We start from the raw sequence: 15,917 nt of genomic DNA, 5'->3' as shown, positions 1-15,917 counted from the left end.
GCAGTGCTGGCATGAGCAGGTTCGGAAGCAAGCAATGACTGTCTTGGGGGAGCTGGAATGCAGGGTGGCGTCTGTTCTTACCTGTGCTGGAGAGTGAAGACTTGCTCCTAGGCAGGTCATCAGGAGGATGGTTAACGGGGCATGTGTTTGCTCAGTGCATTTCTCATTCCCACATATACAGGTAGGAAAAATCCTTAGAAGTAGGACTTGCTGGGTCAAAGAACATTTCTGGGTTGTTTGTTTTAATATGTTGTTTTGTTGATTTTAGAGAAACATCGATTGGTTCCCTCCTGTATGCCCCTGACCCAGGCTTGAACCCAGAACCTGGGCTTGTGCCCTGACTGGGAATCGAACCAGTGACCTTTCGGTGCACAGGATGACACTCAACCAACTGAGCCACACTGGCCAGGGCAAAGAACATTTGTATTTTAAATTACAACCTGTAATCAAAGTTGCTTTCCAAAGAGATCACATCAGTAATTATTCCTCCAGCCACACCAGTTTTCCCACACCTTTTCTGACAGCCATCAAACTTTGTTTTTGCCAAACTAAGAGGTGAAATGTAGAGTCTCATGCTACTGTTAATTTGGGTTTTCTTTTGTGAAAGATGTTTGTATCTTTTGCCCCCCACTTTTTAAATGAGAGTTAGAGTCCTTGGAAGAAATACTGTAAATAAACTTGATTGCTTCTTTCCTGGAAGTCTTTGATACTGTATCTTGCTCCGCACACCCCTGCATGCTTGTGGTAAAGGAAATATTTTTATGACTGAGACAAGTACCCATTTTGTGTTTTCCCCCTAGGCTAAATGTATTCATTATAAACAAGAGATTTCTAATAGATTGATTTATATTTTCCTCTAAGACTGATATATTGAATTAGTAAGAAAAGCTTTTTTGTCAGATTACATTTTTGCTTTCATTTGGTAAACCAAACCCTGTAGCATTGCTGTTCAAATAACAGCTGCATATAGTGGTATAATTTAAAATGTACTAATGTCTGACTTAAAAATATAAAAAGAGCCCAGCCAGTGTTGCTCAGTGGTTTAGCATTGACTTATGAACCAGTCAGGGCATATGCCCAGGTTGTGGGCTCAATCCCCAAGGTGGGTGTGCAGGAGGCAGCCTGTCAATGATTCTCTCTTATTGATGTTTCTGTCTCTCCCTCTCCTTTCCTCTCTGAAATCAATAAAAAAATAAAATATAAATATATATAAACAGGCAAAGTTAAGTTTGATAATATATTTTGTTTAACCCAATCTAATATTTCAACATGTAATCAATATCAAATTATTGATAAGATGTTTTACATTGCGTTTTTTTGGTCTAAGTCTTCAAAATCCAGACTAACAGCATATATCAATGTGAGCTAGCCACATCGCAAGAGTCAACAGACACATATGTCACTAGTATACATTGGCCAGCATGGCTCTGAAGAGTAGTGTTTCATTCATTTCTATGGGAATTCATTAACTTACTATTTTGAACCTAACATTTGTCCATTCCGTTTTTTAAAAATGTAAGTTGTATTAATATGACACATGTTCTTGAATTAGGCTTTAAATATTATTGTTTACTCATCTTTATAAAGACATGCTGATTATTTCAATATTCTATAAATTAATGTATAGAATATTGAAATATAGTACTTCATTAAATGTATTCATTTAGTCAGATTAAATGCTGATGTCCCCAGTGAGATACCTACTTTAGAGCAGATGCTCTTTCTTTTTAACAATTTGCAAAGGCTCCAAAAGTTCACAAATGGGAAACATGAGTTGAGAGCTTAAATATCTAGCCAAGGTAACCCAGACAGTGTCCGAGCAAGATTGTGAACTTTTGTGTCCTGACAACAAGTTTGGTGTTCTCTATACAGTCTCTTCTCATGGGGGATGCCTGTATTTTCAAATTACAGAGAAATATGTGAACCTAATAAGAGGAACAGTGTTATTGAGGAAACTTCTAAGTTACCATTCCTGTAAAGAAGTGAAATTGACAGAATTAGTGGAAGAACAACAAAGCCATGTGAGGGAAACCATGGGCCACAGCGGTTGTATCTCATCTAAACTTGTACTGTTTCATTTTAGAGAACAAGCTGCTGAGTTGAATGTACATATGGTAATAAATGTACTTTCAGTCAAATAAATGTACAATGAGTCAAAGAAGGAGCCTGGGTTTGATATGTTCAGTGTTAAGACAAATCAACTTGGGTTGATACTACAGTTTATAATTTTAGCCAAGTATAAGCTTAATCATAAAAGGAGTTTATTGGCATATTTCAGTTATTGAGGGGGCTGAAAACATTGTTCTTTCCCTTGACCTGCCCTCTGCATTCAGGATGGGAGCTCCACTTGAACACCCTCCCTTAGCACCATTCCTGTGGACACAGGGCTGCCAGCAAGTGTCAGACCTTGGAGACAGCCTCTGGTCTGACCTTGGAGACAGCCTCTGGTCTGTCTACTTTTCTGACATGCGATTAGGTAAAGCTGTGAGGACAAGTAGCATAAATTATGCACCTCAGGCAGGTTGTTAAAGTTGTGGCTAATGGTGCTGTGATTACCATTCTTGTGTATGTCTCCTTTTATTGTATTTTTCCAAATCGATTTATTGTATTTTTCCAAATCGAGAGGCAGCTTATACATGGAAGTCAGCCGAGGAGGGAGCCCTGTGGGTGCGTAGCTGGCCCATACCTTGTCAAACAGGCTTCCTCCAATCACTGAGCCTTATTATTACTGATGTCAGCTGATGCTGTAATTGGAGGTGCAAGTGGAGCGTGCGCAGAAACTACAGGGACCTGAGCGTTCTGAGCCCATAAAGCTGTCAAAAAAAAAAGATAAATACTGGTAAGCAATTGTCTTACTCTGCAAAATTCAAACTGAATGTAATCAGCTATGCAAAAGAGCATGGAAATAGAGCCGCAGAGAGACAATTTGGACCTCCTCCCACTGAGTGTATGATCAGACAGTGGAGAAAACAGGAAGAACAACTCCTTAAGATGCCAAAAAAGAAGGCCTTAAAGAGGAAAACCAGCAAAATGTTTAAAATATCGATTTCCTTAATTTTGGGTTGGAAAAGTGGGGGCGTCTTATACATGGGTGTGTCTTATACATGGAAAAAATATGGTACTCATATGGGAGAGCTTCTTCCTAAGGTCTGTGTCTAGAAGTGGGCTTGTTCTCTCATGGTATATGCATATTAAACCTTAATGGGCCTTGTGAGTGGTGTGAAGGACAAAGGTTTTTTCCTGATTTGAATAATCACTTTTCCCAAAGAGAGACATTGATTGTATAGTCTATCCACAAGGCCACCTCTGATGAAAATGATATCTCTCTATTATGATGTCCATGCCAGGGGCCTTCTCAGCCTGTGTGCCTGTCCCTGCACCAGCACACTGCCTGAATTATTATAGCTGAAAATCTTGATGTTGAGGAGTGCAAGTCCTCCTTCCCATCTTGTTTTCCTCAAGCGTTGTATTGGCTGTTCAATGGTCCTTGATTTTTTGTATAAAATTTGTTGTATAAAGTTGTATATGTAAATATTCTAAAAACTTTGTGTCTATATATATTGTTTTACAATGCACTATTTTAAAAATGTATATAGAAATAAGTTTTTAAAAATAAAAATTGTATAAAATCTGATTGTAAAATTCCATACACACATGAACGGGCACAACCCTTTTGGAATTTAAGCTGCATTTGCTTTGCAATTCTAATCTAATTGGGGAGAATTGCAATCTTTATGATTGTCTTCTATGTAGGTGAACATGGCACTTCTCCAGTTTTTAGGTCTTTTATGCATTTTATAAAGTTTTTTTTTAATAATGTTCTTCAATAAAGCCTATTTTTTAGTTTATTTCTAATAGTTTGTTGCTGGTGTTTGGAACATAATTAATTTTGTGTACTGGTGTTGTTGGACTCTAGTTCTGGTGGTGTCTTGACAGATTCCCTGGATCTTGTGCAGTTGCTCAGATAGTTGTGTTGTCTAAATAATGGCAGTTTTGCTCTTTCCAAGCCTCATACCTTTCTTTTTCTTGCCTTGCTGCTCTGGTTAGAATCTCTAGTGTAGGTTTGAATAGATACAATACTTGGTCTCTCATTGCAGCCTGTCTTCTTCATGACCCTGATGTGAATTCTGCTGAGGAAAGTGGCCCTGTATTCCTGGTTTTATCAGGAATGAGTAAATCATATCAAATTTTTTTATTTGAATGTTTTGAGATTATCAAATCTTCTTGCTCCAGTGCTAATAGTATGTTGAATTACTTTATTTTTCTAACTAGAGGCCCAGTGCATGAATTCATGCACCAGTGGGGTCCCTCGGCCTGGCCTGCAGGATCGGGCCAAAACCAGCTCTCAACATCCCCTTAGGTGTCCCAGATTGTGAGAGGGTGCAGGCCAGGCCAAGGGACCCCACGGTGCACAATCAGGGCCGGGGAGGGACACGGGAGGTTGGCCAGCCAGGGAGGGACCACGGGAGGGCTCCAGGGTATGTCTGGCCTGTCTTGCTCAGTCCCGATTGGCCAGACCCCAGCAGCAAGCTAACCTATTGGTCGGAGTGTCTGCCCCCTGGTGGTCAGTGTACATCATAACAACTGGTAGACCGGTCAACTGTCTGCCCCCTAGTGGTCAGTGCACATCATAGAGAGCAGTTGAGCGACTTTAGCATATCATTAGCATATTATGCTTTGATTGGTTGAACAGCTGGCTGGCCGACCGGACACTTCGCATATTAGGCTTTTATTATATAGAATAGTGTACCCCCTTGCATTATTATAATGAACTTGACTTTATCATGATAATTTTTTTACATTTCTGAATCAGTTGGCTAGATTATGTTATGCTTTTGCTTTTAAGCTCCTAGGTGAAATTCACATATTCTTTTCTGTTATCTTGGTCTGGGAGGTCTTAGAGTTTCCTGAGTTTGTAAGTAAGGTAGGAAGGTAATTTCTTGGTTATTTTTTTACAAAAGCATCTGGGCCTACCTTTCTGTTGTGATTTTTATATTTGTTTCTTCAAAGATTGGAGAGGCTTGTTTATTTAAAATTTACATTTCTAGCCCTGACCTGTTTGGCTCAGTGGGTAGAGCGTTGGCCTGTGGATTGAAGGGTCCCAGGTTTGATTCTGGTCAAGGGCATGTACCTTGGTTGCGGGCACATCCCTAGTAGGGGGTGTGTAGGAGGCAGCTGATCGATGTTTCTCTCTCATTGATGTTTCTAACTCTCTTCCTTCCTCTCCGTAAAAAATCAATAAAATATATTTTTTAAAAAATTACATTTCTAAACAGACTCAATTTAGGGAACTTATTTTTTTCTTTTTCTTCTTTTCCTATTTTTATTGATTTCAGAGTGGAATGGAGAGGAAGAGAGAGATAGAAACACCAATGATGAGAGGGGATCATTGATTGGCTGTTTCCTGCACATTGAATGGAGCCTGCAACCCAGGCATGTACCCTTGACCGGAATCGAACCTGGGACCCTTGGGTCTGTAGGCGATACTCTATCCACTGAGCCAAACCGGCTAGGGCAGGAACTAATTTTTCTAGAAATTGCCTATTTCATCTGTTTCCAAGTTTTTTATAATACTTTTTCTCAGTAGAATTCTTACAAGATTTCTCAAAATCTCTATTGTAGCTGTAGTTTTTACCTCCTTTAAATTCTTAATATTGCCTATTTACACATGTTCTCTTTTCATTCATCATTTTTTACCAGAGATCTAGCTAGGATGTAGGGTTGTGTTTATTCTCTCTAGTATGTATTTTTTTTATTAATTTCATATCTTTATTTCTATTTTCTTTGGGTTTATTCTGTGGTTTTTCTACTTTTAGGAGAAAATGATCAGCCAATTAATTTATGCTTTTCCCTTTTCACTAATATGGTAGCTTAAGGTTATAAACTTGTCTCCATGTAACTAACACTCTGGCCTTATTCCAAAAGTTTGGATATAAACTGCTTTATTCTAAATATTTTCTGGATTCTAAATATTTTCAGATTTTTTCGTTGACCCATGAGCTAAATAGGAGCAAGTTTTAAAATTTACAGGCTTCTTAAAATTTTAACTTGACTTGTAATTAATTGTATTGTGGTCAGAGAATGTTGTGATACTAAATTTTTTTGCCATTTGTTGTTTTTTTCCCCCCTCAGCTTGTGGCCAATTTTTATAAAAGTTCCATGTATGCTTGAAAAGAATATGTCACTTCTAATCATTAGGCAAAGAATTACATAAATCCAATAGAGTAAGTTTAGTAATTACATTGTTTTAATTTTCTGTATCATTTTAATCTTTGTAATCTGTTACCAAGAGTTGAGTCAGTCTTCCCCTGTAACTTGGATATATCAATTTCTAGTAAACTTCAGTTTTTACTTTCTATGTTTTTAAAGCTATACTATCAGATACACACATAATCAGAGTTGATTGAATCTTTTATTCTTGGCCTTCTTTGTTCTTAATAATGCTTTTTACCCTAGTCTGTTTCATGTGAAAGTAATACAGCTAGCCCAACTTTCTTTGGTTAGTATCTGCTTGGAGTCCATCTTCCATCCCTTTCAGCCTCTGTGTCTTAATGTTTTAGGATTCTTAAATAGCTTATAGCTGGACAGGCCAGGTTTAGTGTGTTAACATTAGATTATTGCCGCCACATTTGGATTCATCTCTTCCATCATTTTTGTTTTGAATTGGCTTTTAAATTGCTTCTCTTTTACTTCTTATTTTGTTTTCTTTTTTCCCTCTCTTTAATAATTAGCATTACAGAATATCATAACTGCTAAGTTATAACATTTATTGTATGAATACCTCTGAACTTAATAGCTAATCTAAGATTGCCAACAACTTCCATTTGCATGAGTATGGTTTTTAGTTTGAAAGTTAAAAACTGTTTTTACTAGATTATCTTTAAATTAAAAATATATATATTTGTATTTATTTCAGAGAGAAGGGAGAGGGAGAGAGAGATAGAAGCACCAATGATAAGAGAATCATTGACCAGCCACCTACTGCACACCACATACTGGGGATCATGCCCACCTCATGGGCATATGCCCTGACAGGGAATCAAACTGTGACCTCCTGGTTCATAGGTCGATGCTCAACCACTGAGCCATGCTGGCCAGACTATCTTTAAATTTTTATCATTCATTTAACAAGAGCTAAAATTAATATTTTTAACTTCTCAAATAATATAATGATCTTAAAATATTATAACTTCAATTTTCCCCTCCTACCTTATATTTTATTGTTGCCTAGAATCTTAATTCTGTCTTATATTTTAACTATTTTTTGTTGTTGTTGTTGTTGTTATTAGTATACTAGAGGCTTGGTGCATGACATTTGTGCACTGAGGGGTTTGGGGGTCCCTCAGCCCGACCTGCACCCTCTCCAATCTGGGAGCCCTCAGGGGGGCCCTCTCCAATCTGGGAGTTACTGTCTGTCTTTGCAATCATATGAGCGAATTGTCTGAGACCCCAACTCAGTTTGGTTTGTTGCTCACAGAATAATAGAGGCATTTTTTTTTCTTTGCTTCATGGGTGGAGATTTCCTCGAAGTTTCAGGATATCTTCCCTTTAATTTTTCCTAGACACTCTGATTTTACTCATGTCTCTCATCTTTGTTTTCCCTCCATCCCCCACCGCAACAGTAACTTGCTCCAGGCTCACTTTGCTCTAGTGCAGTGGTTCTCAACCTTCTGGCCCTTTAAATACAGTTCCTCATGTTGTGACCCAACCATAAAATTATTTTTGTTGCTACTTCATAACTGTAATCTTGCTACTGTTATGAATCATAATATAAATATCTGATATGCAGGATGGTCTTTAGGCGACCCCTGTGAAAGGGTCATTTGACCGCCAAAGGGGTCGCGACCCACAGGTTGAGAACCGCTGCCTAGTGTCTAGGAAATCCGTCTGCCACCAGAACTATGATCCCCAGCGTTCCTGGTGCTCCCTGCGCTCTGGGCTTCCGGTCCTGGGGCTGCCACCAAAACTACTATTCCCAGAATTCCTGGTGCTCCTGCAATCTTGGTTTTCCCTTTCTGCTCTGTCTCCGTCCCATGGCCTCCCACTTTGCCAAGTCCTCCAAGCTGCCAGCTCTCCCTCTCTGCTCTCTGTCTGGTGGCTTGGGGAGCCAATTTCCCCAAGCCGCTCCACTCTCCGCTGGCTCTCCCACTCTGTGTCTGTGTATGCAAATTAACCCGCCATCTTTGCTGGGTTAATTTGCATACCCACTCCTGATTGGCTGGTGAGTGTAGCAGAGGGATGGTCAATTTACATGTTTCTCTTTTATTATATAGGATGGTCACTACTTGTTTCACTTTACCTAGGTTACTGGTTTCTTTATCAATATTATTCTTGCAAGTCTCTGGCTTTCACTTTATTCTTGCTGAAATATATCCTTTTATTTATTTTATTTTGTTAATCCTCACCCAAAGATATTTTTCAATTGATTTTTAGAGACAGTGGAAGGGACGGGGAGAGACAGAGAGAGAAACATCGATCTGAGAAAGACACATCGATTGGTTGCCTCCGGCATCAGGGCCAGGGATCAAGCCTGAACCGAGATATGCCTTGATCAGGAATTGAACCCAAGACTTTTCAGTCCGCAGGCCAGTACTCTATCCACTGAGCTGAACCGGCTAGAGCATGAAATATATCCTTTAACAGTTAACTCAGCAGTTAGCTACTGAGAGTAATAGGTCTACTCTTTTGGCATTCTGAGGTTTCACTCTAGTGTGCTTTGGTGTGGGTTCATTTAAATTATGCTGCTAGCCACCTGTTCTGTCTCTTTTGGGGGGAGAAGGGAATGTTGTGTCTTTACATTTTAGGATTTTCTTTAGTCTTTTTTTCTCTGTTCTTTGTATTTCCTTCTTTTGGAATTACTATTAGACTTCTGTGGAATGTCCTCTTGTCTATGCTTCTTAACCTCTTCATTTGTCCCACCTTTAGATTTATTAATGTTGCCTTTATGTCTTATGTCTCCAATCACTAACATTTTTCTATAGTCTCAATCAGATAGTTCTGTCCTCTGAAGTTTTCGAGTCTAATCCTATTTCAATCTTATTTTTTGAATTTTGGGCTTTTAGCCTCTCTGCAGTGTAGGTATCCTTTGCAGCCTGGTGTGAGGTTTATTCCCTCCAGAGCAGGATTTCTTTCTGTTTTATTTTCTATGTTTAACCTAGGGGTTCTTGGACAGATATGATTGTAGGAGTTTGAGCCCTGAATTTTATTGACTAGTCCATGGTTGCTAGTGCTCAGAGGTGCTCCCATCTCTCAGTGCGCAGGCTGGTCCGAAAGCATCCTGTAATATCTCTGTGCTTATAGGTGTTTTTTTTGTTTGTTTTTTAAAGGAGTTTTTGTTTTGTTTTGTTTTTTGTTTTTTGATTTCAGAGAGGAAGGGAGAGGAGGGAGAGAGAGAGAGAGATAGAAACATCAATGATGATTGAGCCCGCAACCTGGGCATGTGCCCTTGACCGGAATTGAACCCAGGACCCTTCAGTCTGTAGGTCGACACTCTATCCACTGAGCAAAACGAGCTAGGGCTGTGCTTGTAGGTTTTTCTTCTTTTCTAGCACCTGTCTTCTGTTGAGGGTTGGTCTTTTTGTAGATCATGGCTTTAAGTGGGGGTAGGGATGGTGGCCTATTCTAACCTTTTACCTTGAGCAGGCTCAAAGCTTCTTCCCTATTCCTTTGAGGGCTGAAACCTAAAGTCACATAGACCAGTGTTCGTCTTTTGAGCAAATGTAAGTGGTTTGCACATTATCTGGTGTGAGTGTTGCGGAATCCAGACATCTCAGAATTTGCCTCTACAAACTGTTCACTGCACTAAACCTTGCTGGGAAGAAAAGCTGGTCATAATTGTCAGCACCAAGGCACCTGGGATGGTTTGTGGCACCAATTTAACATTAGATTTTATTTTTTGTTAATAATAAGTTTCTTAATCAACTCTTTTAAGGCCTCCTGTACACTAGGTACTGTGAGAGCTTCTGCCTGTGGCAACTTCCTAGCTTCATTGGAATTTCTTTGATAGCAAACCTGATGACTGTTCCCAAATCCCTCTCTTCTTCCTCTTTCCTCATCCCTCAGTCCAGTGCTGGATCCTCAAAATAAACAGTAACAAAACACACTTGTCTGAGTTGCTGGTTGGGTAATCCCTGTGGAAAGACTACCTACAAACGGCAGTAATAATACAGGAAGGGGTGCTGAAGAGTTCCTTGGAGCTTAAAGAGGAAGTGCCCTTGCCCAGGTACCTTCCTAGTGACTTCGGGCACCTCTTTGATGATGTCCTTGGCTTGGAGTGGCGGATTTTTCTCTGTCTTCCATCTCTTCCACGGTGATGTCATGAGGGGCCATGGTATTTTTGCTCACTGTGCTGGGCTTCTTCCCTGGTCTTCAGCTTGCACATACAGTTGCCTACTTGACATTCCTACTTGGTCATCTAGTGGGACATCTCACATGTTAAATCATGAAGTCCTGATTTTTTACATCACACTCCCCCTTTTCCCTGAGGGCAGCTATAGAACCCCTATGCCATTCTTGACTTTTAATCATGCCCACATCCAGGTAAGACAACTTGGTGTTGCCTTCCAAATCTGGCCATTTAGTTAGCTACCATTGCCAGCCATAATGGAAAGCCAGTCATCTTTAGACTGAACAACTGCAGTAGCCTCCTGCCCACCTCCTTCTCTATGTACTTTGACAGTGTGCCACTAAAAAGTACATTTGGTCAGTGCCTCTGCTGTTTGCTGGAAGCTCCCCACCAGCTTCCTATTATCCTGAGCAACCTCCCTATGGTGACTATAGGCTGTGCTGACCAAGTCCTGAACTGACTGTTCCCACCTGACCTCTCTGTTCCCAAATGCCCATGTGCCCCTGTGTCTCACCCCATATAGGATGGTCCTGTGCTCAAGTATACATGGTGCACTCCGTAATTCATGCAGGAATACCCTCTCTCCCCCCGTGAGTGAGGGAATGAAAATTTGTGCTCCAAACTTTGGAGGCATGGCTTGTGTTCCCAGGGGAGTGTTGTTAGGCTAAAGCCAGCTTGTCATCAGCTACTGAAAGTTGGAACTGGTTGGGGTAGCATTTAATTTGCTATATGTTGTCCCTCAAAGCTGCTCGTTTCTTTTGGGTGGGGGACAGAGCGGCAGCTCTTTTTGCCCCTTCTCTGGTTGGTCCTGCGGGTCTCTGCGGTCTGGAGTTGGGCAGGACTCAGGCGCCCTGACCTGTGCGCCGAGCGGGGGCGGGGCCCCGCGCGAGGCGGGGCGGGGCGCCACGGTCTGACGTGTCTCTGCGGGATTGGAGCCGCCGCCCTATATAGCAGCCGGGGCCCGTGCGCCGGCCTCGGAGCGGCGCGGAGCACTGGCATTCTTGGAGCGGGCGGGCGGCGAGCGCACCGCACAGCGAGTGAGTGAGCGAGCGGGAGAGTGGCAGAGCAGGCGCGGGGCGCGGGCCCAGAGCAGCTGGCGCCCCAGGCTGCGTGGGGAAGTTGGGCACCGGGGGCGGGGCCGGGTGTCCGGGCTGGCTGCCGACGTGGAGCGGCGGGGCGGGCAAGCGGGGGAGGGGCTGGGGTCGCCTTCCGTCTCCCCCACCCCGGCCCATCAGTCAGTACCCTTCTTCACGCCCCAGCTACGGGCGCCCCCTTCTTTCTGGCCGGCTGGCCAAGCGCGCGGGGGGGGGTGGGGGCGGCGGCTACGTGTCACCATTGCGCATGGGCCGCGGCGTTGGCTAGAGAAGAGTAAGAAACTTTCCCGAGTCCAGCGTCCGCCGGCCTCGCCCGTGCCGAGGTGAGAGCGCCCCTCCCAGCCCTCTACCCCCAAACAGGGTCGTATTCCCTCTGCACTACCCACCCCCACAGCCCGGGTGCAGGGTGAGGTGCGGCCGACCTGGGCCCAGGTCGGTGACGTGGGCTTCTGGGCCGTGCCCCTTTTTCCCCCCCCCCCCCCCAAGAGGAGTGCTCCTCCCCCAAGAGGGGGGCTGGTTCACAGATGTCTGTCCCGCAGTGTAGCCGGTGCCTGGGACGGCGGGAGGGGCCTGGTAGTCCAGTTGCACCTTCACCTGCCGCCAGCCCACCCGCCTACGTGGTCAGGGCTGGGCCTGCGCCCTCCTCGGGCTGGAGTGCAACTTGGATGTGCCCCAGGGTCCCGAACGAAAAATACATTACGGAAAAATACCGAATTTGGATGGGAGGCGAGGAGGCCGAGCGTGCTCCTGCCCCTTTAAGCCTGTCCCCGCCCGCGGGCTCGCGTGGCCTGTGGGAGGGCCGTGCTGAGGTGGCATCTGCGAAAGTTCCTCCTGCGGGATGGTGCAGACTTCCAGAACTTGGCGAACACACGCATGCCCGCCTCTGCTCCCTGCTCCTCCGGTTGATCTGAAACAGGCTTGCTGATTTTTTCGGCCTGTGGGGATATTATGTTTATCAAGTTTGGTTTATGGATCCTGAGAAGTACTTTAAAAAATCTTCCCTTGCAAGTTTGCTGTGGGATGAAAGTAAATTTTAATTTTGGAAGAAGAGGGGAGAAGCCCTGGGTTTCAGCTGTAGGTTTTGATACTCTCCATACTCAGTCCTATCTCTATGTAAAGTGCGAGATTATCATTAGTTGGAGGTAACATTCTTTCTGGACTGTTACTGTGAGTTTTCTTTGCAAAGATTTATCCTTTCGAATATGTAATTGGCAAAACATCACAAGGACTTGACTTATGCTTTGTTTTTAAAAGCAAAAAAGTACAATTAAAGATTTTCCTGTTGTGTGTGCTTTTTAAAAACAAGTTTCAGGTGTAATCTATACATTTCTCCCACGTGGGGGGGTCAAGAGCGCTTGATGTTCCCTGAGAGGAAGAGAAGAGTCTGGGCTTCACCCACCCTCCTTTTCTAGTTCTGTTTGCTGCATACTTATAATTTGAGATGTGGCTTTTTTTTTTTTTTGCTCTGGACATTTACACTGAGGAACAACACTCGAAGTCCAGGTTGAGAATAGTTTGAGATTTGTATGGGTGGACCTGAATGTTTAGTGCAGGGAAAGTAGTTGAGAGCCACCACAGTGATGAAGGGATTGGGGCCGTCTTGGGAACAACTGAAGTAGGGGCACAGCCTCACACATCTGGAGTGTAGTAGGGAAGAGTGGGCTTGTTCTCTGGCCAGAAGGGGGAGAGAAGTTGTAGGTTTAGCACAACATAAGGCACTGTTCTGACAGCTACACAGTGGAACAGAAGTGGAGTGTGGCTCCCTTGAAAGGCCATGTGGTTCCTGTCTCTGGTGGTGTTCAAAGACTGCAATAGAGTAATGTCTAAGGTCCCTTTCAATCCTGATTTGAGCACCATTATTAGATTAACTGAGAAATTGTGATAGTAGATGTCTGGTCTCTGTTCTTTGGGCCTGTCTAAGGTCTCCTGAGAACTTAAGATAGCAAGTGAAGAAGCTAGAGTGGAGACCACCTGCAGCCGTGATCACACTTGTGAGGTGGAAAAGACATCTGTGAGCAGGAGTAAGTCTGTCGGGGGTTGTCTGTGAAGGCGCAGCTGGAGCCAGTGGGTAAGGTTGGTACTGGCCTTTTGTAAGGCTTTACCTCAGAGCCTCAGGTGGAGCTGAGATCTAATTTACATGGGGGTCATTAGATACATACTTAAAGTGGAATCTTTAAAGGTGGGAGTTTTGAGAAATTTAGAAGAAAAATGATAGCCTTATTTGATGATATCAGAACCTTAGGTGTTAAATCTATTGCTTAATTTAAATCCATTCACATAATCTGTTCAGCTGTGACATTTCAGATTCAAACTGCCATTTGAAATCTGAAGATGGGAGACCTAGTGTGTCTGTCAGACCAGTCTGGAGTTTTCTGGAGGTCCACTCTGTTCTCAGCTGCCTGAGGGCTTGTGCACATGTGGGGGCGTTAGAGACTGCAGCACATTAGGATCTGTTGCAGCAGTGCTTCTTTCTTGAGTCCAATAGAAGGGCTAGCTGGAGTTGACTTTTGAAAGGTGTGTGAGTAATATCAGAAGAGATCCTCAGGAATTTGTCCCATTTTGTGTGTGATACCAAGTGCAGAGTGGGGATTGGCTGGTCACAGATCTGTGGCTGGAGTGGACATGGATAGTGACTGAGCTCCACGGGCTGCTTGTGTGCCTGTCACTGGGACATGAAGACTTGCCTTGTCCAAGAAAGATGGAAGACTAGTCGGTGCGAGCACAGAGGAGAGGGAGTGGCTGTTGTTATGGTTATGTGTGTGAACCTGACTTGTTCAGAGATGGATGTTGCCCACCCAATGTGGCTCAGTGGTTGAGCATCAACCCAGGAACCAAGAGGTCACTCACTGTTCAATTTCCGGTCGGGCACATGCCCGGGTTGCAGGCTCGATCCCCAGTAGGGAGCGTACAGGGGGCAGCCAGTCAAAGATGTTTCTCATCGATGTTTCTATCTCTCTATCCCTCTCCCTTCCTCTCTCTCTAAAAATCAATAAAAACGTATTTTTTTTTAAAAGAAGTGGATGTGTGTATATCTTAAGAATTTATGTTGGTGCCTGGGACAACCCCGGGTGGGATGTTGTTCAGGTGGAAGGTCACCTGGCAAGAGTGTGTGCAGCTGCAGTGGGAATTCTGAGAAAGGAGGGTCAGTTGGATACCAGGGTCCTGGCTTCATTGTCAGTGTTTGGACCTGGAACACCTCCATGTTACTTCTGGACTGGCTACATGTACACTGGGAATCCCACAGAGTGCTTGCCCTTCCTAACTGTCAGACCTGGGTGGATGTGCTGCTCTGATACTATGACTTAATGGAAAGGCTTTCTTTATTCCTCACCTTAATCTTTAAAACTTGCAGATTAGAATTAGTTGGAGACAAATTCCTAAGTAAATAGTCTTAGTCAGTTTGTCTCCACTTTCTTCCTTGGTCTCAGGGTGCATCTGTGTGTAGGGTGGGACTGGGGCCCCACAGAGGCTCTGGCCTATGGGTCATAGAACTTTCCCCATGTGGTTGCCCAAGCCCTGCATTCAGGGATTTCTAAAATCTTGAAGTGCCACTGGTCTGTATCCCATTTGGGACGATGAGACCCTTTTAAATCTAGTCTGCTGCATCTCAGATTGCCATGAGCTGTCTTCCTAGCTCCTGAGCGGTGCATATTAATAGGGGCGTTATTCTTTAATTAGGTTACTGTTGTTGATTCTCCCACTAATGACCCGTGCCTGACCTTTGTTATTTAGTCTAGCTTATCGTACCTTGTCCAGCATATGGTATTTTGTCTAAAGTGGCAGTAACTGACCTGGCAGCCTCACTATCCCAAAGTCCCCCAAGGCAGGGTGACCCATACCCTCTTAATTCATAGAGTAGTTCTTGACTCTCCCCAGATGGCCTTGCAAAGTTCCTTCCAACCCTGCTGTTTCCTGGCCTGGTTTCTAAAACCTTGTGGATTAGAAGGGAGCAAAGGACTTTTAAAGACAGTAACTCTCAGTTACCCTTAAAAGCTCAGGGGGCCCCAAGGTCCACATTCTATGTCATAGCATAATATCAGAACCTTTTTTTCATCTGGCTCAGTATTCAGAGATTAGGAGGAGTATAGGGAAAAGGTACATAACATGCAGGAGAACAAACCATCAATTTTGTGAGGATTTTACTTCAAAATGGTTACACTTAAAAAAAAGTTTTGGCTCTTAAGGGGTCACTCCCTCAAGGTCCCTGGAAAACTTGTCCTCTAATACAGCAGTCGCCAACTGGTGGTCCGTGAGGTCCAAAAGGTTGGCGACCACTGCTCTAAAAGATGGTTCAGGTTTTACTGCAATATGTTTTGTTTGGAGCTAATGGTCTAAGAGCAGAGCTTCCTTTTTTTTTCCCAAGAAAAATGCCTAAATATTGGGAAAGTTTACTATTTTGACTTTTTTTGGTTGGGAGGTAAAAGGATCTGGTGTGTACAATGCAGATAAGTAACTTTTCTCTGGTTTTCTCCTGTTCC

At 43.4% G+C, this 15,917-nt stretch overlaps 1 protein-coding gene across 2 annotated transcripts in view; it reads left to right on the top strand.

Moving 5' to 3' along the window:
* Window positions 1-15,917, top strand: part of HDLBP (high density lipoprotein binding protein) — a 71,982-nt gene that overhangs the window by 20,082 nt on the left and 35,983 nt on the right. The window contains exon 1 of one of the 2 annotated variants that reach the window (XM_006083006.3): window positions 11,281-11,382. The exons of the other annotated variant lie outside the window; for it this stretch is intronic. The gene's annotated coding sequence lies outside the window, so the exon portion shown is untranslated. Of the gene's footprint in view, window positions 1-11,280; window positions 11,383-15,917 lie in introns of those variants that run through there. 2 annotated transcript variants of the gene reach the window in all.

The sequence above is a fragment of the Myotis lucifugus genome, unplaced genomic scaffold, assembly GCF_000147115.1.
Source record: "Myotis lucifugus unplaced genomic scaffold, Myoluc2.0 scaffold_5, whole genome shotgun sequence".
Taxonomy (NCBI): domain Eukaryota; kingdom Metazoa; phylum Chordata; class Mammalia; order Chiroptera; family Vespertilionidae; genus Myotis; species Myotis lucifugus.
The sequence above is the reverse complement of the archived record's forward strand: the minus strand, read 5'-3'. Positions and strand labels throughout refer to the sequence as shown.